General features: G+C 46.5%; 1 long non-coding RNA gene across 1 annotated transcript in view; it reads left to right on the top strand.

Annotated features, from left to right (window-relative positions):
* Window positions 1–296: 296 nt before the first annotated feature.
* LOC308464175 overlaps window positions 297–24,085 on the top strand; it is a 38,073-nt gene continuing 14,284 nt past the window's right edge. Inside the window, exon 1 of the long non-coding RNA XR_013979920.1 lies at window positions 297–523. This is a non-coding gene — a long non-coding RNA (uncharacterized lncRNA). The remainder of the gene's footprint in view (window positions 524–24,085) is intronic.

Raw genomic sequence — 24,085 nt, 5'->3', positions numbered from 1 at the left:
ACGGGGATTCGAATTGCCGACCTTCTGATCGGCAAGTCCTAGGCTCTGTGGTTTAACCCCCAGCGCCACCCGCATCCCTGTTAGACTGTGTAGAGCTTACTTATTTAATTGGTGTTATTAAAACGCATGGACTTGACCCTAAATTTAAAATTTACCTTGGCTTGACAGAACCTGGCCTTTTTTGTGGTGACACCAGGGATATGTTTCTCTCTGTAGACATGTTTAGCTTGCTCTTTGGCGATCAATCCCTGCTTTTTCAAGGAAGCTGTTTTGTGCAGCTGAGCCTTTCTGCTGTTGGTCTGTTACAGCCTTCATCAACCTCCAGCCCTAGATGTTTTGGACTACAGCTGAGATCAGTCACAGGCAACATGGCCAATGGCTTTGTTGGATCCTGCCCTGAGATATATCGGCAGAGATAGAATCAAATATTGGGAGATTGAGACAGGAAGCCCAACAGTGCATACCTTGAATGCACTGCAGATTCTTTCCTACCTGGCTGCCTCTGTGCTGCTGCCAGATGAAGGTAAGAGTAGAAAAGGCAGTTATGGTGCAAGGCAGAGGAGGTCAGCAAAGAGCAGTTTAGGATAAATGCCCAGACTAGTGGAGGAATTCCAAAGCCCCTTTCTGGGTACTGAACTGTTATGAGCTGCATCTTGCACTGTTTCTCGAACTTCATTCTAATGATGTCCTAAGGACTAGCAACTTGGATCCACACCGTACATTCAATGCACTTTTATACCACTTGGAACAGTTGTGGAGAGTCCTGGGAACTCTAGTTTATTAAGGATGCTGAGAATTCCAGCTCGGAGATTAGCACCCTGATACAACTGTTCTCATGATTCTTTTTTTTGGAGGGGGGAGCCATAAAGTGGGGGGGGGGGGAGCCATAAAGTGGTGTAAGAGCACTTTAAATGTGTGGTGGTGACTTTGCTTGGGATTTCAAATGCAAGCCTGAGAGCAGAGTTCTCAAAGCAGTATCACACAGATGACTGATTCCTAACTCTTCTTTTCTTTTGTCAGCCTCACGTTTGTGGGGAATGGGCTTTAACAGCCTGTTTAAAAGGTGGAGGTGTTTTTTCCTCCTTGCCCTGAATCAGCTTTTATTGAGCTGCTCGCCTTGTTGTTCTGTTTGCAAGACAGCCCTTTTTATAGACTCCCCTGTGAATTGTTTCAAGGTGAGGCCACTTAGCTTATCAGCTGGAGGAATGATTTATTATCACCTAAGAAGTAACAGGGCGCATCGGAGCAACATAGACCTTCTTTGAAAGCTAAGGGTAGTGGCTTTTAAAGTTTTTGCTCTGTGGGTAGAACTGCAGCTAACATACCAAAGTTCAACAATGATGGGAGTTATATTCTAAGGAATATTGGAGAGCCACAGGCTCCCCATCTCTCCTGTGCACCTTACTCTGTGATTCAAATTATTGTGTTTCTTGGTTCTTGGCATTCTGCTGGGATTTGCTCAGGTGACACTGTTGGCCTTGTGAATCCCATACCTTCAAGGAATTACAACTCGGTGAATTAATCTTTCCGAGTGAAAACAAGTCCGCTGTGACTTAACTAGGAACATGTTTCCATCCTGTGTCAGTGTCCATAGCAAGCTTCTTCTACTGTGTTAAGATCACTGGTCCATTTAGCTCAGCATTGTCCACACTGACTGGCAGCAGCTCTTAAGGGCTTCAGATGGGAGCATTCCCAGCTCTACCTAGAGATGCCGGGGATCGAACTGGGGACCTTTGGCATGCAAAGCAGATGCTCTACCCACTGAGCTATGACTCATCCCCAACAGCCCTGTACTGCATTGGCTTTCAAACAGTATTCTGGGGAAACCATAGGTTTTCTTGAAAACTAATATGGAGTTCCTCTAAATTCTTTCTGATTTTAAACCCCAAATGGTTTGGAAATGGGCGATGTGAAAGTCAACCTGCTTCTATATGAGTCTGCCAAGGTCTTGACATCAGCCTCAGAAGTCCTCCTTGCAGGCCCTTCTTTTAAGATCAGTCAGATTGGCAGGCCCAGTACCTGTGGAACACGCTCCCAAGAGACATCAGCGTTGGCCTTTAAATGGTTCTCACGCTCAATTTATTTCAAGCTGCTTTTAACTGGGATGCTGGGCAGAATTTTTGTGTGTGTGTGTCTTTAAAGTATTTTACTGCTGTGGATTATTAAATTGTTCCTTAATTATTTAAGCTAGGTCTTTATACCAGTGTGCTGGACTGCCAGAGGTTTTCGGCTGCTGTTTTATATGACTGTATTTTTTAAAAATAGTATATTGTAGTTCATGCTGTCATTTAGGGAATGCCCTAAAATGTGGCCAACAATGTTCAGCAAAATAAATAAGAGCCCTTGTGGGTCAGATCTGAAGCTCCATCCAGTCTTCATAGTGCCCAGTCAAATCCCCTGGCAAGTCTCCAAGCAGGGAATGAAAGCAACAGCCCTGTGGTTTCTCCCCAGAAGCTGCTGATTTAGAATCTGGAACTACTATATAGCTTGTGGTGATCTACTAGTTCCAGGTTTGTCACTAGTAACAACTGAAAGGCAAATTCTTGGAGGATAAGTCTTCACAACCCTTTAGAGAAACCTTTCTCAACCTTAGATTCCCCAGGAGATTCCCCTACAATTTCCATCATCCCTAGCTAGCAGGACCAGTGCTCAGGGAACATGAGAGTTCTACTCGAACAACATCTGGGAAAGGCTGCTTCAGAGCCATCTAAGATAGTTACGGCAGGCTGAACTTGGGAAGATCCCAGCGATTGATGGGCTGTAAGGAATTGCAGGGTCCACCAAGCTGCAACCTGAAATGTGCTTCCATTAAATGTGAACCTAGCAAAGTCTAGAGGGTTTCCTTCATATGTTTAGGAGGGAAGGGTGGAAGAATACCACTAAAAAGTGCATTTGGCATATTTTTGTGGAGCCACCGCTGGTGTGAACCGAAAGTGCCCTTTGGAAGATGATACAGATCTTTTAGCTTGGATGTTGAGGCTCTCCTGCAAAAGCTTTGAAGGCAAAGGTTGAAAATGGCATGAGACTGGAGTGGAGATTCTCCTGGTTTGTCCTGCTCCTGAAAAAGGCATCTCCACTTTCTTCCCCCTCCCGCCCTCCTAAGCCTCGAGCAATCAGAAGTCCAAAGCTCAAGTTGCAGCTTTGAGTTAGTTATACAACCCAGTTTTATAGCTTCATGACCTATGGAGGTCAAACATGCCATTTTCCTGTTCGAAAAGGAACAAGATAGTTCCTTTCTTGACTTTGCCCCAGCGAGGACTCTGCAAACCCCACAGGGGTTAAGGGGACCGTTTCCAAAAGTTTGCTAAGTGCTGAACTCCATTCCCAGCTTGCCATTTTAAAAGTTGTGTGCTTTCTTAATCTATATTTAAGGGGAGAGAGTCTCTGGCATGCAGAAAGCCCCAGCTTTGCATGCAGAAGGCACCTCCCTGGCCTAGATGGACAAATAGCCTAAGTTTAACTGTTAGACTTCCCCATATCCTCCATCACTTCACAGGTTGCAATAGGGGCCAGCTTGCAATATCCCTATTTTAATACCATGGATCACCTTACACTCCCCAGTGGATTAGAGCAGGCATCCCCAAACTCGGCCCTTCAGATGTTTTGGGACTACAGTTCCCATCATCCCTGACCACTGGTCCTGTTAGCTAGGGATGGTGGGAGTTGCAGTCCCAAAACACCTGGAGGGCCGAGTTTGGGGATGCCTGGAGTAGAGTCTTTACTCCTATTGCCGGCTGCATAAGATCACAATGGGATACAATCATAAATAATAATCATCTGGGTCTGCAATAGAAATGGTCTGTGTGGTGCAAATACCAACCTCTTGCCTGTTGGGGTATATTCCAGACACTTTCCCTGAAACGTCTTTTGTAAATTCCTTTAATGAATGTCTAGCCCTTTGAACGATGGAGATAAAAGGAAAAGTGATCAGCCTGTATTCTGCATGCCGATTGGTGGGCAACGATACCTCTCTCATACCCTGCTTCAGATCTTATAAAAACAAACAAAAATCAAAACCCTCTTTAGCTTTCAGCTCTTCCACTGTCCTCCAGTTTGACCTTGTTGGCTGGGCCCCAAACTTTGGTCAGGCAGTCCTCCCAAGACTGGCCTTTATTGAGCAGGGGTTCTCTTTGTTTACGGGGCAGCTTCCCAACCATGAGCATTCATCCTGATTAGTTTCATCCACCCCACACTTTTCATTGTATTTTCCCATTGCTTTCCTAACTGCAAAACGCCTGTTTAAAACAGAAAGTGGGTGGTTACACTGTACTTGGGCAACAGAGCACTTTAACCCACTTTATTTGTGCAAACCTAAAAATCCGATATGCGCTTGAATCCCTCCTATAGAACAGCAACAACATTCAGAATTGTAGACCAAGCTGCAATTGTGGACCACACAGTTAAACTATGGAACTTCTAGGAATTGCATGTGGGCAGATTATTCTTGTGCTCGTGTCCTGCTTGCGGGTTTCTCACAGGCAACTGCTCAGCCACTGTGAGAACAGGATGCTGGACTAGATGGGCCATTGGCCTGATCCAACAGGACACTTCTTACATCCTTAAGTTCTTGCATTAAATTCCAGAGAGCCGGCATGGGGTGGGTTGACACAGGTCAATCCAAGCAAACCTTGTTTATCTCTGGTGTACCAAGCCGCCCTGAGAGAGGCCCAAAGGAGTCACCTGCTGGAATTTAGATTAGGATGACATTTTGGGTCTCCCAAATGGCCGTCTGTCGCGTCCCGGGTGGCGCTGAAATGACCCCAGTGTAACTATGGGAGAAGATAGCAATAAAACGGATAAGAGCGAGGCCTGGCTGGAATCCATCCATTCCCCATCCATTCCTTCTCTTCTTCTAACACCCCACCCCCAGTGATAAAGACTCATCCAGGAAATCCTGCGAGTGACCCTTTGACAGATTAAAAAAAATCCACAATTTAAAGGGTTGTGGGTGTGTTTTTGACCCCCCCCCCCAATTTGCAGAGCTGCAAACAAACACAGAGTTAATCTTAGGTCAAGCAAACCCTGGTGCACAGCTCAATTATTTTGTTTTTATTGGGGTTTTTTGCATGGCAGGTTCGTCACTGACCACAGAGATTTTTTTCAGTGGGGTCCAAAGTCTAAACTGCATGGGGCTCAGCTGGGAATCTGCTGAGCTCAGCTGGTGGAAAGTTCTCTGTTCTTTCATCCTTGACTGCCTCTTTGCTTGAATTGTCTTCCACCTTGCTTGCTTGAGGGTGGGAGCAGAGGGTTCCTCTTGTGAGGAGTTGGCTATTTTAAATGGAGGGCTTCCTCTGTCAGGGAGACAACCTTAGAGAAAGGTCCGTAAGTCAGGGGGCAGGGGATTTGCTTTGTATGCAGAAGGTCCCAGATTCAGTCCCCAGCCATCTCCTGGTAGGTTTGAGACTGTCCCCTATCTGAACCCCTGGAGATCTGCTGCCAGTCAGTGTAGACAACACTAAACTAGGTGGAAGAATGGGCTAACTCAGTATAAGACAGCTTCAGAGTCATGAGAACTGGGATCTACTTTTAGGTGGACTGTAGTTCAGTGGTAGGGCATGCAGGAGGTCCCAGATTCAATCCCTGGCAACTCCAGGTAGGGCTGGGAAAATGTTACCAGCCTGGAAACTTGGAAAGCCACTGCAAGTCAGTGTTGAGACTATTGAGCTTGATGGCCCCACTTGTCTGATTCCCATGTTTCTCAGTTCAACTGTTGTGTTTTTGTTCAGTTTTTACTAGTGTTGAGCTAGATCAGCCCTGGGGAACCTTTGGCCCCTCCTGCTGTTGCACTACACTTCCCGTCAGGCCCAGCCAGCATGGCCAATGCTTAAAAGATGATGGGAGTTGTAGTCCAACAACATCTAGAGGGCCAAAGGTTCTCCAGCCCTGAGCTAGATGCACTAGTGGTCTGACTTAATATAAGATAGCTTCCTATGTTCCTATATATTCTCCAGCCACCTTCTAATCAATGAAAGAAGTGGGAACTTGCCTTCAGAATATGGCAATGTATGGTTGCCACCTAATAAGTGTGTGTGCTTCTGTTTTGGGTTCCAACCAATCAGATCTCCATTGCTTCTCAGGGACCGTGTTTGCACACAACACTATGCCAAACCATAGCTTAGCGCAAGCACACTCGTTCCTGACAATTGCAACCGCTTTGTAACTTTATGGAGGACAGGTTTGTCCATGAGAACTTGCCATGATTGCTTTCTGCTGCTTCCGAGAATCAGAGGCTGTAGATGTTGGAATATACCTTTGCTTGGGATTTGAAAGGAGGCAGGGCTGTTCCTTCCACACCCTGTTCTTGAGCTTCCCAGTAACATCCAGTTAGCCACTGTGAGAAACAGATGGGTCTTTGAGAATAATCCAGAAAGGCTCATCTCTGTTGTGGAGATTGTAGAACACCCTCAAACTGGGTGACCCAGGAACAATTAGCTGAAGGTACTTCCTTGGGATCACGTATTGCAAGATTAGTTAAGCCTCCTCAGTATATCTAGCTTATTTTGTGTAAACACAAGAAGGGAGATTGCAAACTGACTTTATCCAATCTACCACCAGGGTTGTGTTTTCTTGTGTTTGTCGTCTTTGGGTGTGCTCAGGGAGATGCAGAAAGCGTCTTGGGGCTTCCTGCAGTTCTAATAGATAGAAGGATGCACCTTCTTTTTCTAAAATCAAGAAGGACATTTTACACGTGAACAAAATATTCACATTGAAAGTGTGTAACAGGACATCAACACACAGGCCCCATCTGCACTATACATTTAAAGCAGTATCACTATCGCTTTAACAGTCATGGCTTCCCACAAAGAATTCTGGGAGCCGTAGTTTGATAGGGTACTGAGTTGTTTATTCCCCTCACAGAGCTACAATTTCCAGAGTTCCCTGGGAAGAGGTACTGGCAAACCATTCTGGAACTGTTGCTCTGTGAAGTGAACAGGGGTCCCCTGACACATCTGAGCACCCTTAACAACTGAGAGAAACCAAAACGGATATATGGTGCACCTAACCTAGCATTGTCTGCGCTGACTGGCAGCAGGTTAAAACATGAATCTCTCCCAGCCCTACCTGGAGATGCCTGGGGATTGAACCTGGGACCTTCTGCATGCAAAGCAGATGCTCTGCCACGGAGCCACAGCTTTTCCCCAAGGGATGCCCCACTTCAGCATCCCTGAGAGGTGACCGTATGTATTGTCAGCACAAGAGCACCACCTGTGTCCTGGGAGGTGGACGTTTCCATCATTGTCCCACTCAGAGCCTTCATCACCTTTTTAAACAGAGACTTACTGATGAATGCATATTAATTTTCATTTCTTATAACCTGCCATGGAGATTGGTTGTCAGGCAGAAAGGTGGAATATAAATATTTTAAACATGCATGCATATATATATATATATATATATATGAACTTCTAGAATCTATCAGTTCTGGTTTTTATCCAGTTCTCTCATTCTTCCACTCTCAAGTCCAGAACTCCTCACTTCCACATCAGATTGTGATTTATTTGCTTGTTAAAGGCCTTGAAAAAAATTCACCAGTGAATTTTTGCCCAGCATTTTGCCCGATAATGTTTTGCATGCTATTTTCACAGATGTTTGCTTTATTGTGAACACTTTACCTGAATAGATGCGTTTCTCCACAAATAACTTAGAGGGAGAACTTCCCTGCAGTATTCAGAGAGGTGCAAATTTCACAGGCTGGCTGTGTTGTTTCAGTTCGCTTATTGCTTTCAGAAAATGTGAATTAGGTGGACCGAATTTCTCCCCCATCCCTAATCTTGACTGATAAAAGCTAGCGAGTTGGGGGGGGGGGATTGACAACAGTTGTGGCCATATTATGTTGGGGGCCTTCGTGAAATACTGGTGAGAAGCCTTCTCCAGGGGCAGTGCTCTGGATTTCCTGCCAGCTTGAAATTTGACAGGCATCTACATCCATGCCATTCTGACATCATCTTAAAATGTGGGTGTCTGCAAAGGCGCTTAGGCTCTGTGGCTGGTTTTATGCTTGATCTGGTGGGTTTTTTTGTTTTGCCAGGGTCATATATCCTGTTTTTACTGCTTTTGATTGGTATTTATTGAAGGGCTAGGATTTTAATTTTTTGCAAGGGGTGGGGGAACCTGTGGCCTCCTAGGTGCGGCTGCACTACAACTCCCATCATTCCTCACAGTTGGCTGTGCTGATTGCTGGGAGTTGACATTCAACAACATGTGGCGGGTCAAAGATTTATTGGGTTGCACCCAGTGTCAGAGGGACGCGGGTGGCGCTGTGGGTTAAACCACAGAGCCTAGGACTTGCCGATCAGAAGGTCGGAGGTTCGAATCCCCGTGACGGGGTGAGCTCCAGTTGCTCGGTCCCAGCTCCTGCCAACCTAGCAGTTCGAAAGCACATCAAAGTGCAAGTAGATAAATAGGTACTGCTCCAGCGGGAAGGTAAATGGCGTTTCCGTGCGCTGCTCTGGTTTGCCAGAAGCGACTTAGTCCAGCTGGCCACATGACCCAGAAGCTGTACGCCGGCTCCCTCGGCCAATAAAGCGAGATGAGTGCCGCAACCCCAGAGTCGGTCATGACTGGACCTAATGGTCAGGGGTCCCTTTACCTATATCCAATGTCAGGGCATAACTTTGGTCTTTCAAATTTCAGCGGTGCCCTGTGCAAGGTCAAAATTTGATACACGCCCCCCCCCCCACCTCCTGGCTGCCATTCTGCTCAACTCACTATGTCATAGCTGTGGCACCATGCGGCATCCCCTAGGCTCAGTGCGCAGTGCAGTGGAACCGGTCGCACTGCCCTAAATCCACCTCTGCCAGGGTTAACTACATTCTAGTGCAGAATCACTGAAACAATAGACGTGGCTTATTTATGTCCGTTCATTTCGATAAGTCTGCTATGAGTAGCAGACTTAGTTGGATATACAAGATCTTTGGATTAAGGGCAGGATCTCAGTATTTGACATTAAGCACGTCTGAAGTGGTACAGCCCTGAAAGAGTGGACTGCACCACACCTCTTCCTACAGAAAGGCACAGAGCAGAGCATTCTTCCTTGGTGGTATCATTTTTACTAGGCAACTTCTTTCCCGTCCCCTGCCTTTGTCTGTATGTTGCACGTATGGCTTCCAGTACATTTCCAAGCACAATTCAAAGTGTTGGTGCTGACCTTAAAGCCCTAAATGGCCTCGGCCCAGTAGACCCGAAGGAGCATCTCCACCCCCATCGTTCTGCCTGGACACTGAGGTCCAGCTCCAAAAGCCTTCTGGTGGTTCCCTCACTGCGAGAAGTGAGGTTACAGGGAACCAAGCAGAGAGCCTTCTCGGTGGTGGCGCCCGCCCTGTGGAATGCCCTCCCACCAGATGTCAAAGAGATAAACAACTATCTTTTAGAAAACATCTGAAGGCAGCCCTGTTTGGGGAAGTTTTTAATGTTTGATGTTTTATTTTGTTTTTAATATTCTGTTGGGGGCTGCCCAGAGTGGCTGGGGAGGCCTGGCCAGATGGGTGGGGTATAAGTAATTTATTATTATGATTATTATTATCATCATCATCATCATTATTGCAGTTTTCACCAAGCACCGCTGATCACCGTGCCCTAATGGTACACAATAGTTGTATCTTGCAAGGTAAGTCTTAGGACCGTAGCTTCTTAAGGTTAGATGGGGAAAGGAGACATGCGTATATACACATGCACGCACTAGCAAGCCTCAATTGTTACCAGGAGGATTTCATTGCAGTTCACCAATGCATGTGCGAGCCAGTGAGATGTTTCTGGTTCCAAGAAGAAAACCGCCAACACCCCCCTGCACAATCTGGGCTTCAGCCCAAACCCGGCCAACCTCTTGAGAGGACATCAAACACCAGCCGTCTCCCATCTAAGCTGCAGTGGGTGTGACCCCGTCTGCTTTTGAAGTTATGCCAGCTCCTGATTGTAGCTTTTTATCAAGTGGGTGGCAGCTGGGGTTAGCTGCACCCTCTTCCATTACTTTTCCAGGGAGCAGGGAGGGGGAAGCTGGTTTAGACAGATAAAACAAGGATTTAAACAGTATTATCTAATCCAGAGTTCCAATTTAGATAAGGGCAAGTAACCAGTTCCCCCATATTAAGAACATAGGAAGCTGCTTCATATGGAGTACAGAACATTAATCTCCCTAAGCTCAGTATTGTCTGCTCTGACTGGCAGTGGCTCTCCAGGGTTTCAGGCCGTTGACATTCTTAGCTCCACTCTGATTGAACCTGGGGTGTATTTCTGATGCCCAGTTGTTTTATTAAAGCATTTGTAAACTCATTCATATTTTTCTTTTTAAAAATCTCTAAGCACTGGACATTATAAAAACAGCAACAATATCATTAAAGCAAAAAGCACAACGTCAGACCAATAGCTCAGCAGTATATAAACATATAAAAGCAAAGGAAATTAAAATTTCAGGGCATCAGGCTCCACCCTAATGGAGCAGGGAATATCTGGGCAAAAAGGTAAGTTTTTGCAATGCATCTGAAGCAACTGGTGGTTACTTCTTCATACAAGGCCGAGGAAAGGGCATTCCACAGTACTGGGGCGGTGGCAGAAAAATTCCCATTTCCGAGTCACCGCCCTGCAATATTCTGTAGGGTGCAGGGCCAGGAGAAAAATTTCCATGGATGAGCTAAGTGTTTACGGCAATGGCAAAAATGACTTCCCAGTGCCCAAACTAGATTACACAGCTAAAATGAAGAAAGCTAAGCGGGAAGCAGGTGTCGTTGTGACACTGGATAGCTCAGTTGGTTAGAGCATGGTGCTAATAACCCCAAGGTTGCAGGTTTGATCCCGTATGGAATAGCTGCATATTCCTGCATTTAAGGGGTTGGACTAGATGATCCTCAGGGTCCCTTCCAACTCTTTGATTCTATGCATGCTCTTTTCCTTGACCTTTGCCACCTGAGATGTGTGTTTGCAGGACCCACCCATATCTGTCACTGCTTTTGATTCAGAATGCTAAATTGTAACCTGCCTTGGGACCTGCTGGTCAAGGGCAGGTAGTGAATAAGAATAATAAATATAACTGCTGAAATGTTGGTCTGTTTCTGCTAAGTGGGCAACTGTGCGGACAGCAACTTCCAAGGCCCAGAGGACGCAGGCAGTGGTTGGAGCAGGCTCGTTGCTCTCCACACATTTGCCCACTAATAATAATAATAATAATAATAATAATAATAATTTATTTATACCCCACCCATCTGGCTGGGCTTCCCCAGCCACTCTGGGCGGCTTCCAACAGAACACTAAAATACAATAACCTATTAAACATTAAAAGCTTCCCTAAACAGGACTGCCTTTAGATGTCTTCTAAAAGTCTGGTAGTTGTTCTTCTCTTTGACATCTGGTGGGAGGGCGTTCCACAGGGTGGGTGCCACTACCGAGAAGGCCCTCTGCCTGGTTCCCTGTAACTTGGCTTCTTGCAGCGAGGGAACCGCCAGAAGGCCCTCAGCGCTGGACCTCAGTGTCCGGGCAGAATGATGGAGGTGGAGACGCTCCTTCAGGTATACGGGACCTAGCAGAAATAGACATTTCAGCAGCTGTATTTATTATTCACTACCTGCCCTTGACCAGCAGGTCCCAAGGTAGGATCGGACATAATGATCCACGTCGTGCACCTTGGACCACCAAGATTCCCAGGTAACTGTGTGCAAAGTTTTGTGTTGCCTGAAATGTCCAGCTGTAGAGCACTCATGACACTGATGCATGACCCTAGTTCTCTGTTTGCCTGAAGGCATGTACGCCCATCAGTATCTATCAAGAAGCCCCTTGTGGGTTGTTTGGGGGAGGGATTGAAAAAATGCTGGTGGGGGGATGGAATGGAGTAGCCTGGGGAAAGGTCTGTGGGCTTGGCTGGCTGGCGTCCTGAACAGCAGTACTGCAGCTGGCAATATTGTGTGGCAACAAGTCCCACTTGTTCATAAATGGTGAGAAATCCTAACTTTCGGCTCCCATCATTGCTGACCAATGGCCATGTTGGGGCTGAGGATGATGGGAGTCGTAGTACAGCAATATCTGGAGAGCCACTGGTTCCCCCATCCCTGTGCTAGACCGAGATGAGGAAATATATCCTGTGGTGACTCCACACAAGCACTAGGTGGTGCTGTGTCCCAATTTCTATTTTGGAAATCTTGTTTAAGGGTAGTTGTCAATAGAGAAAATTGCACTAAAAATGCTAGATTTTCAGGAGGACTTAGGGAAAAAAGATTGAAGAATTGCAAACTGATATGGAGATGTGGGGAACTGGTCTTAAGACTGGAAAAAAACGAGAAACCAGGAGAAACTGAAATAAACATATTTGTTCATCGCTGGTTCTACATGGTTTCTTTGTATTTCACCTCATGCCTCTACACACACACACACACACACACACACACACACCACTTCAGCTCAGCCCTACTTCAGGGGTCAAAGCCAGCACTTTGAATTGTGCTCAGAAATAACCCAAACGCTACTGCAAATCTTTAAAGCATCGGCAAAATAATGTACAATAACAACCAACTCGGCTGCCAAGTTCTGAAACGACTGGAGTTTCAAATACTCTTTAAAAGGAAACCCATGCTTAATGCACTGCAGTAATCCAGCTATGCAGTGCATTATATGTGAAAGATGGAGCAAGCTTGTTTTCTCCGGCTCCAGAGGGTGGGACCTGGACCTGTGCATTCAAATGACAATAAAGGGGATTCCATTCTAATACTAGGGATAACTTTCTGTCAGTAAGAGCTATTCAACAGTTGAAACGGTCTCCCTCCGAAGGTGGTGGACTCTCCTTCATTGGAGGTTGGATAGCCATCTGTCATTGATGCTTCAGGTAAGATTCCTGCACTTCCAGGGGTTGGACTAGATCACCCTCAGGATCCCTTCCAACTCTACAGTTCCAGAATGCCATCTTTGTGATGGCCTTAGAGACTCTTAGAGCTCCTCCAGACACTTGTTTATTGGCTATTCAGCCTGATTTCCTTGCACAAAGCATACAGAGATGTTGGCTCATGTCTGATCTTTAATGAGCATCCGTTTTGATTTGTTTGCAGGGAGGCTGTGGGAGAACAAACATTCACCCTAATTTGCTTGCACAAAGCTTTTGTGGAGGTTAGACTGTGTTCAGTCTTCACTGAGTGTTCATCCTGATTTGCTTGTGGGGTACTTAATATGTCTTCCCATTAATTATTTGTCTATCCCATGTTTTTCCGAATATTTCCCCATCACTTTCCTAACTGCAAAAAGTCCGTAGGGTTTTTTCCCCAGTTTCTTTGTTGCAACAGAGTGCTGCACAAATCCACATTTATGGTGCGCCGTCCAGTTCTTCCCACAAACTGCTGACAGTCTGGAGGCGACCAAAGAGGCAGCTGGATTACAGGAGAGGCACAGTCTGGTCACCCGTGGTGCTTCTTAGGCGGCTGATCAAATGCAAACCTGGCATTTTAACGTTTTGCTTGTAGTGGATGGTGCCCACTGGAGTTGATGGGGTGGAAGGCAGGGAGCCCAACAGTAAGGTAAAGGTAAAGGGACCCCTGACCATTAGGTCCAGTCGTGACCGACTCTGGGGTTGCGGCGCTCATCTCTCTTTATTGGCCGAGGGACCTGGTGTACAGCGTCCGGGTCATGTGGCCATCATGACTAAGCCGCTTCTGGCGAACCAGAGCAGTGCACGGAAACGCCATTTACCTTCCCGCCGGAGCGGTACCTATTTATCTACTTGACTTTGACGTGCTTTCGAACTGCTAGGTTGGCAGGAGCAGGGACCGAGCAACGGGAGCTCACCCCGTCGTGGGGATTCGAACCGCCGACCTTCTGATCGGCAAGTCCTAGGCTCTGTGGTTTAACCCACAGCGCCACCCGTGTCCCTCGAGCCCAACAATAGATGAAGCCAAAATCAACTGACAGACAAGGCTAAATCTAATTTTGCCTGCATCCTGTTCCCTGCTGAGTTCTTTGAGGTCAGCAGAGGAAGCAGGCAGGTGATTGTCTGGCTGAAGATAGACTGAGGTTGGTGGGGCAGTGCCCAGTTCGCCCTTATGGACCTGCCTCCATTGGTGACAAGGAACCCCTCCAAGTAGCACACCATTCCCATAGATCCTCTAGTTCCTCCCTCCCTCCTCCCACATTTGCAACTCCTTTGGTGGTGTTTTCTCTCCTAGCCGATTTCTGAGCTGGCTTGATTTATGGGATGTCAGAAGATCCTGACTTGCCAACATGGAGGAGGCAGTTGCAAGTGAATGTGTTTCTGGGATGACTCTGACTCCCCTTGTCCTCCCTGCAGCGGTTCAAAGATATATATATATATATTGAGCTCCGAAGAATTATAATAATAACAGCAGCCAGCTATCAGCCAGCTGGGAGTTGCTGGCTGACTCTGCTTGTAGAAGAGGTGCTTGTAAGCAGGGCAGGGCAGGTGGGGAAGAAGGCAAAGGCAGTGAGGTTCTAAGGAGATGGCTATTATCTGTAGCTCATTAAAATTAAAATCAGCATCGGCTGCCATTACGCTAGCATTACAGGAGAAAGTTGGGTGAAATTACACACTGCATTTTTAAAATATTTTGTTTGTTGCTGTCCTCACACAGCGACCCAGAGTGACTTCCCATTAAAAACAATTAAGAACAAAAAACACCCCAACCCTATAAATTTTGTTAAATAAAACAAAGGAACAAACTTGCTGAAACTCCTTTGGCTACTACACAATTGTTAAAGGTGCAAGCCCCCCTTTCTTCTCTTGCAGCTCATCAGGGAGGCGGGGACACCTGTGGTCTGCCAGATATTGTTTTCCTCTGGCTCTCCTTAGACCCTGCTGGAGTGGCCCATATTCAGGGATGGTGATAGTTGAGCACTATCCAATTCTCCGTTAGTTAAAGGTAAGGGGACCCCTGACCATTAGGTCCAGTCGTGACCGACTCTTGGGTTGCGGCGCTCATCTCGCTTTATTGGCCGAGGGAGCCAACGTACAGCTTCCGGGTCATGTGGCCAGCATGACTAAGCCGCTTCTGGCGAACCAGAGCAGCGCACGGAAATGCCGTTTACCTTCCTGCCTGAGCAGTACCTATTTCTCTACTTGCACTTTGATGTGCTTTCGAAATGTTAGGTTGGCAGGAGGAGGGACTGAGCAACGGGAACTCACCCTGTTGCAGGGATTCGAACTGCCAACCTTCTGATCCCACCCACGTCCCTCTAATTCTCTGTTGTCACATAAAATGTTGCGGAAACCAATGGAGTCTTCAGCTTGTGTTGCAGTAAATATGGTAGTCTTGAAGGTGCCACACGGTCTTGAGAGTGTGAGTCACCCTGAGCACTTTGGAGGAAAGGTGTGTGTTGATCAAACAAATGTGATTGATCACATATAATAACATAGGAGCTTCGGGGCTTGCAGAAGCTTCTCCTTCCTCTCTCATAATACTAGACCCAGGGGACATCCAATAAAAGTGAATGCTGGAAGACTTGGGACAGGCGAAAGAAAGTATCGTGTAAGATGGAACAATGGCATTCCCTCCCACGGGATGTAGTTGTGATGGGCACCAACTGGGATGGCTTCAGAAGAGGATGAGACAAATTAAGATTATCGGCGGCTATTAGTCACGATGTCTGTATTCTGCCTCCATTGTCAGAGACAACGTTACTCTGAATGCCAGTCATTGGAAATCAGAAAATGGAAGAGTGCTCAGGTTCTGCTTCTGAGCTTCCATAGGTATCTGGCTGGCCACAATGAGAACAGGGTGCTGGCCTGATCCACAATAGCTGCTCTTATAATCTTAGAGGTAAGGGCGTAATTATGGCACCCCCTTTAAATTGACCTCAAACAGCCCATGTTTGTAGGGACAAAATTCTGAGGAACCCCTTCTGCAAAATCTTCTAGACTCCACCCTTGACCCCCATACTGGCTCTCTATATTCCAACTTTGCCCAGCCACCCCTGTGGTGCAATATGGCCTAGCTGCTGCTGTGCCAGTGAGGTGTAGCGGTTAGAGTGTCAGACTAGGGCATGGGAGACGCAGGTTCAAATCCCCACTGGGCCATGAAGCTCCCAGGGTGACCTTGGGCTAGTCACTCACTCTCACACTAGCCTACTGCACAGGGTTGTTTTGAGGATAAAATGGGGAAGAGGGGGAGAACTTAGTTCTCCACCTTGAGCTCCTTGTAGGAAAGATGGGATACAGATGTACTAAGTAATAATAATAAGGAATATATATATATACCCATCGGGGCGCGGGTGGCACTGTGGTCTAAACCACAGAACCTAGGGCTTGCCGATCAGAAGGTCGGTGGTTCAAATCCCCGCGACAGGGTGAGCTGTTGCTCGGTCCCAACTCCTTCCCACCTAGTAGTTCGAAAGCACATCAAGTGCAAGTAGATAAATAGGTACCACTCCGGCGGGAAGGTAAACAGCGTTTCTGTGCGCTGCTCTGGTTCACCAGAAGCGGTTTAGTCATGCTGGCCACATGACCCAGAAGCTGTACACCGGTTCCCTTGGCCAGTAAAGCGAGTTGAGTGCCGCAACCCCAGAGTCGTCCGCAACTGGACCTAACGGTCAGGGGTCCCTTTACCTTTATATACCCATCAGCCCCAAACTATGTATATCACCTATCCACGTTCCCTTCTCCAGCTCGGCGTATTTTGTGAAATTCGGAAACAAACAAGAAAGACTATTTTCTCTCTATCTTTACAAATGAGGGAGGGTTAATTGTCCTGCACCTCTCTGCCAAAACCCCAAAGTGGGCAGTGAATTTCAGCCCACCATTGCCTGCGGGTCCGACGTAAGGATGGGTGGCAAAACTCCCCACTGGGAACACCATCAGCCTTCCAGCTTGGAGATGTGAGGCAGCTGGCCTATGGCAGTCCCGTGGCCACCTTTCTATTGTGCTCCAGTGAAATCCAGTTAACAGCCAGCTCCACCTGTTTAAGGAAAGAGAGATGCCTATATTTTCCTCTGTGTGCGTGGGTGGGTCAAATTTCACCTTTTGCAGGGCGAAGCGTGGGCAACATGCGAGGAGAGCCTCTGTTTTAACTTTTGGGTGGCTGTCGTTTTGGCTTTCCCCAGCGAAGGTGTCATCCAGGCCACCTGCGTGACTCCGTCGCTCTCGCTCTGCTCAGAACGGTGTGAAATTTAACGTTTTCCTTTTCTCTCTCCCCTACCCTCCCAATTTCTTCTCTGGACTTTTTCTCTTTCTCTTCTCTTTTCTTTTTTTAAATTCCCCCCTCAAGCGGAACTGTTCTCAGAGAAACATTCCATTTCACAAGCGCTAACGACTTTCCTCTGTGCGCTTGCATTAATGAGGCCCAGGCCTGGCCCTCATCGGAGGGAAGCCATGCAAGTAATTGCCCGCATTTTTAATTCAGGAGGGTTATGATAGGAGAATCAAAGTCACACACTACAGTCGCTGAGGCCGACTCGGTCACGGGCCATTGGCTTGGCCAATTTTCTTTGATTTTTTTCCCCTTTTTTGAAAAAAAAAAAATATTTATTGCTCTCCCCGTTTCCATCTCCTTCATTCTACTTGTGTGCGAGTCTGTTTCGTTAAAATAATAATAACCAAACCTTCGTTTTGAAAAGCCAGTCTTCTCGGAGACCCCCACCAAAGTTTCCAAGCTTTAGGCTTTTCAGCCTAGAAGCTGAGGTCGTCCCCTGGCCCCTTGCTTCTCTGGTTGACGGCTGGAGATTATTCCACACCTGGGTCTAACCGTCGGGTTCTGGGAGACTGCCTCTGCTAACGCTCTCCCCCAGATCAAGTTCGGTCTGCTGAGAAGAGGGTTGACGTATCCAGTAGGAAACGCGCTCGAGAAAATGGGCAGTTTTTGGCTGTGCCTCCCCCACCCAGCTACCCGAGGCCCTCTTGGGAAAGGAGAAGACAATCAAATTAGGACCCCAAACAACCAATTTTGCCTTTGCGAAGGGTCACTAGCTGGATCAAGGGCCACGGCTTCATGTCTTGTGGGAAAGGCGGCTGGAAAGAGATGAGTGTATAGGTGTTTTTAACTATCTCAGGGTGCTAAACGTGACTCTCGCCTCCAAAACCAGTCAACAGCAGTGAGAGGCTGTGCACGCACAAGGTACATTTGAAGCACATTTTTCTACCCGAAGATTCGTGGGAACTGTAGTTCTCCCCTAACAGAGCAAAACCTGTTTTTGGTTTTTGGTGGTAATGTGCTTTAAGTGTACAGTGGTACCTCGGGTTAAGTACTTAATTCGTTCCGGAGGTCCGTACTTAACCTGAAACTGTTCTTAACCTGAAGCACCACTTTAGCTAATGGGGCCTCCTGCTGCCGCTGCGCCACCGGAGCATGATTTCTGTTCTCATCCTGAAGCAAAGTTCTTAACCTGAAGCACTATTTCTGGGTTAACGGAGTCTGTAACCTGAAGCGTATGTAACCTGAAGCGTATGTAACCCGAGGTACCACTGTATAAGCAGTAATAGAAGATTATTCCTTTCACATAGCCCCACTTGGAATCATCTTAGGATCGGTTTATGGACATATTTATTTACAGAAGTCTAGTTCAAAGTGCTGGTTTTGACCTATAAAGCCTCAGGGACCACTTCTCCCCATATGAACCTACCCAGACCCTGCATTCCTCCTCTGAGGCCCTTCTTTGTTTGCCTCCTCTGCAACAGGTCCAGAAGGTGGCAACTTGAGGCCTTTTCTGCAGTAGCTCCCCGCTTGTGGGATGCTCTCGTCAGGGAGGCACGTCTGGCGCCTTCGTTACGTATCTTTAGGCGCCAGGCGGAAACATTTCTCTTCACCCAGGCCTTTGGCTAATTAAACAATCTATGGCCTTTTAAACTTTGTGTGTGGGGGTATTGTTTTTGTTTGTTATTATGGTATGTATTTTGTGTTTTCATATTGTAAACCACCCTGTGATCTTCAGGTGAAGGGTGGCATAGAAAATTTAATTGATTGATTGATTATCGGCAAGAGTCCAGGAATGGATTGGTGAGCAAACAGGATCAAGACCAAAAATGCAGGAGTGTGGATGAGTCACCTTGGTTAAATAAATAAATAAATAGGTTCACAAACAGCACCAATGATTCTGCTTTCTGGCTTGGCTTTAGCAAATATTTGATGGATGGACATCAGGAACAGGGCCTGTTTGGTGGTGGGACCACAGCTGTGGAGCTCTCTCCCAGGGAGGTCCAGCAAGAGCCCTCCCTTTCTGTTTTAGGACACTTCCAGACTGTTGCTGTTTTCAGGCAGGATTCCAACTAGGTATCGGCAAATGAAGGTTGCACAATCAGAGTTCATTTGGAATTAGATTTTTTGCAACAAGGAAAGTGATGAGGAAATGCGCTGGAAAATGTGGGATAACATTTTCATGGCGCAACATCTAACTTCCCTTCAAACAAATCGTCTCAATAAAGTGGCTGGACGGAAGCAGGCAAATGTTGATTTAGAAAAGAAAAGAAAAGAAAAAATGTGTTTTATAATTGACTTCTGCTTTCTTTTAATTGTGAATTTCTAAATTTGCTGCTTTAAAAAAACTGCTGCATTTTATACTTTATATATTTTAAGTTTCACTTTTTATTATTATTGTTGTTATTACACTTTGTTATTCTGTAAGCCACTTTTGAAAACTGTTTTAAAAGCAGGGAATAAACAAATAACACTCATTCCATTGGGTCACACACACCCCAAAATAAAATTTGTACCGGGGCCCATTGGCAAAAAAAGTCTCATCTTGCAGTGCAATATTGCACATGTTTACTCAAAAGAAAGTGTGACTGTAATCAATAGGGCATCATCCTCAAGATTGCATCAGGTGGCCATTTACCCATTGTCAAGATGACAGAGATTTACATAAATGTGCATGTGCTAATTTATATATCAGAGATGCAAATCTTTAAATAGCAGTATAATACACCCCACTGTAGTGGGGATGACTGTGACCAGTGATCTCTCCTGGTGTGTACCTGCTCATTCTGCTGTGCAGCTGCTGGCAATTTCAGAATCCAGCTGCTAAGATCATAAGCCCTACTCATTCAGGCCAAAGGACCATCTACGCTGGCATTCTGTTTTCACAGTAACCAACCAGGTACCTATGCGAAGCCCTAGCTTTGAACCTTTCCAGACTCAGGGTCCACTAATAATTATTTCTCTCTCTCTCCTCCCCCTTCTCCTTTTCTTGCTCCCTTTTGTTCCTTCTTTATATCTCCTTTATTTTAACTCTCTTTTTTTTTACCTGAAATGAAAGAAAGAGGCCCTAGTTCTGTTGATGCCCATAGAATGGAGTGCGTAAAATAGAATGCAGTCAAGGTTTACCTGCTAAAGACCCAGGCATGATTTTGAACTAGCACTAAGGCTTTAGGATCCTATTTGCATGAAGAATCACATTAATATTTCTGTTGATGGTTTTTACAAGGTCAGGAGCTGACATTTCAGCTCTGCCTTCCGGAAGGGGAACTCTGGTCTTCGTTGCATTTCTTTAAGTGCCAGGCAAAAACATACCCTTTCTCCCAGGCCTTTGGCTAACATTCCATGAGTGTGTTGGGGGTGGGGTACTGTTTTTGTTTGTTACATGTGTGTATTTTTGTTCTTTTATATCAGGGATCAGCAACCTTTTCCAGCCGTGGGCCAGTCCACCGTCCCTCAGACCATGTGGTGGGCTGGACTATATTTTGCAGGGGGAGAGGGAAATGAGCGAATTCCTATGCCCCACAAATAACCCAGAGATGCATTTTAAATAAAAGGACACATTCTACTCATGTAAAAACACGCTGATTCCCGGACCGTCCACGGGCCAGATTGAGAAGGCGATTGGGCTGCATCCGGCCCGCAGGCCTTAGGTTGCCTACCCCTGTTTTATATTCTAAATGTGCTGCTCTGATTTCCTTTGGACCACATCAGCAAGGCCAAGTGAGGGGTATTGTCGTCTGGGCAGCCCAGGACCTCCATACACACTGCCTTGGAGAGATCACTTCGATGCCAGCAGCCAATGAAGTGGTTTGACTTTACCCCTGGAGGCACACTCCATTGTCTCTCCAGACAGACAGGTGCCAACAGCAATGGCAAACCACCCTGTGATCCTTGGGTGAAGGGCAGTATAGAAGTTGAAACCACCACCACAACATTCCCAACTTTATGAGGAATGGTTGAAGGAGTTGGGTACGTTTAGCCTGGAGAAGAGAAGACTGAGAGGTGATAGGATAGCCACCTTCAAATATCTGAAGGTGCTGCTCTAGAGAATGGGACCTGGACCATTCAAATTACAAAAAAAGGAGATTCCAATTTAACATTGGGAAGAACTTTGGCAAGAGCTGTCAGACTGTGGAATGGACCAGTGGCTGTTCTTGGGGTCTCCAATTTCAACAGCGCCCTGTGTGACGCCAAAAGTCAACGCCTCCTCACCTCTCGCACTCCATTCTAAATCATAGTTGCAGTGTCCCTGGCAGAGTCCCCAAGGCTCCAAAGGTAAAGGATCCCTGGGTGGTTAAGTCCAGTCAAAGGCAACTATGGGGTTGTGGTGCTCATCTCGCTTTCAGGCCAAGGGAACCAGCATTTGTCCACAGAAAGCTTTCCAGGTCATGTGGCCAGCATGACTAAACTGCTTCTGGTGCAACGGAACACTGTGACGGAAACCAGTGTGCACTGAAATCTGTTTACCTTCCTGCCAGAGTGGTACCTATTTCTCTACTTGCACTGGTGTGCTTTCGAACCTCTAGGTTGGCAGGAGCTGGGACAGAGCAACGGGAGCTCACCCCATTGCAGGGATTTGAACTGCTGACCTTCTGATTGGCAAGCCCAAGAGGCTCAGTGGTTTCGACACAGCGCCACCCACGTCCCCGAGGCTCCACACCCAGTGTGACCGAACCAGTCATGCTCCCTTAAATCTGCCTCTGAGTGGACTCTGTCAGTAGGTAGTGGACTCCATTGGAGGATTTCAAGCGGAGGTTGGGTGGCCATCTGCCAGGGATTCTTTAGCTGTGGTTCCGGCATTGCAAGGGGCTGGACTAGATGACCCTTGGGGTCCCTCCCAACCCTACAATTCTGTGATTCTAAAACCCCTACTTGGAGATGCCCTAGTATTGAACATGGAACCTTCTGCATTCAAGTCTGAAGAGGTTCAGACTGGGGTGTGGGGCTTGAAGGCTGCTTCTCAGGGTTTCTGCACTTCTTGTGTTTCATACCTGAAACTCGCCTTTGCCAGCTCACCATTCCAGGTGTTGTTCATTCAGAACTACCCCTTACAGGGTGTCCAGTCCAAATGTGATGTTTTCCTCCCCTGCCCCACTGCGTCCCAGCAGAATCTTCCAGTAACACCTGCCGCTGCCAAGCTCAATTTATTCAGCCTGTCGAAATGGGTCCCTTTTAGGGGTCTGAAGGTCACCGCATCTTGTTTCTGCTGCCCACGGCGATGCCATTACTCACTTCCTGTGTTTTGAAATGAAGGCTGGCATCGCAGACCAGGTTCATGACTGTGCAGGTTATCTCAGAAGTCGAAACAGGGAACAGCCTTTTCGTGATGTGTTGCGGAAAAGCACACACAATATCCGCATATATGCAAGGTGTGTCATGAAACCCTAATAAGTGGGGTTTCACACGCACACACACCACACCGCTTTAAATGAAAAACAGCTCCAGGGGGTTCTGCTTTGAGTGGGAGAGTGAAGGCAGGGGAGGCTGCTTAACCCCTTCCCCACCTGCCATTTCCCTGCTCTAAATTGTCCCCATCTGAGATCTGGTGTGTCATTACGCTTGCAAACACAAACATGGACAGAGTAGACCCATTGAAATTAACGGGACTCATTTTAGTCAAGTTCATTAAGTTAAATAGGTGTGCTCTGGGTAGGATTAACATTGGATGCAACCTCCCCCACCCCAATTAAAATTAAACAAAATTTAGAGTTTGTTCCCCAAGGAAAGCAGAATCTTCCTTTTCAAGTGTGTTACCTTTTCCTCGGTTCCTTTCTTAAATATTAACCCAAACGCCATTGGATGAGTGTTCAATGGAGCAGAAGGACCCCTGTTCAAAGTACGTGTGTCTTGTGCAAGTATCTCTTGCTCTGGGGGGTGGGGTTGGGGAGGGTGATTTTATTGAAGACGCATTCCCCTTTCTTTCTGACCCTTGAGGCCATGCAACCCCTTGCGCTAAAGTGGGGCAGTCCTCAGTGGTATGAAAAGTTAGTTTGAGAGCATTACTTTTGTGCTTGTGATGTTGGGGTGGTTATACTTGATCCTATTTACAGCGCTGTTTGCTCCTGCAAAGGTTTCAGGGTGGTCACACCGTTTTGTTTCCAGTCAGTCTACGTCCCATAAATTCCTGCTGAAATCCTTTTCATCCCACAAATGTCCCACAGAATATACCGTACTTTTCGCTCTATAAGACATACCAGACCATAAGACACACCTAGTTTTCGGAGGAGGAAAACAAGAAAAAAAATATTCTGAATCTCAGAAGGCAGAACAGCAAGAGGGATCGCTGCACAGGGAAAGCAGCAATCCCTCTTGCTGTTCTGGCTTCTGGGATAGCTGCGCAGCCTGCATTCGCTCCATAAGATGCACACACATTTCCCCTTACTTTTTAGGAGGGAAAAAGTGAGTCTTATAGAGCAAAAAATACGGTATGTGTGTTGTCCTGCTTTTGCTGCCCTGTAGTGCCAGAGTAGCCCTCCAAATGACCATAATATGGCCACATTGGGAAACCCTCACAAAACAACTGATAATGCAGAATGAAGTGTGGATGAACCAGCACACATCCACTTTGAATGTGCTATGGTTGCAGCAACGACATGTTGCAGTGTAACCTGATGTGGCCATTGATATTTATGTATGTTGCGATATTTATTTAAAAGAAGGTGAAGGGTGGCTATAGATAACATTTCTCCTCTGCACCCTTACGGTCTCCATCAGTTACTAATCTGCACCCCAAAATGAATATTAATTGTTGCAGCAATTTCACTCAAGAAATGCACATATAGACTTCTTGTTCATGCCTGTTGACGTCTTTTTTATTAAAAAAAAAAGTTCAGGGAGGTTGATGGCTGATACTGAATGTGTTTCTCTCTTTCTTTGCTTTCCAAAAGTGAGGAGGATAACTTCAAAGTGGCTGTTATTTACCTCCTGGACAAAGAAAATCCAGGATTTGTTTGCAAAGTGCTCAAAAGACATCAATTATT

The sequence above is a fragment of the Podarcis pityusensis genome (genome assembly GCF_964106645.2).
Source record: "Podarcis pityusensis genome assembly, chromosome: 15".
In the NCBI taxonomy this organism is placed as follows: domain Eukaryota; kingdom Metazoa; phylum Chordata; class Lepidosauria; order Squamata; family Lacertidae; genus Podarcis; species Podarcis pityusensis.
This window is presented reverse-complemented; position numbering and strand designations above follow the sequence as displayed.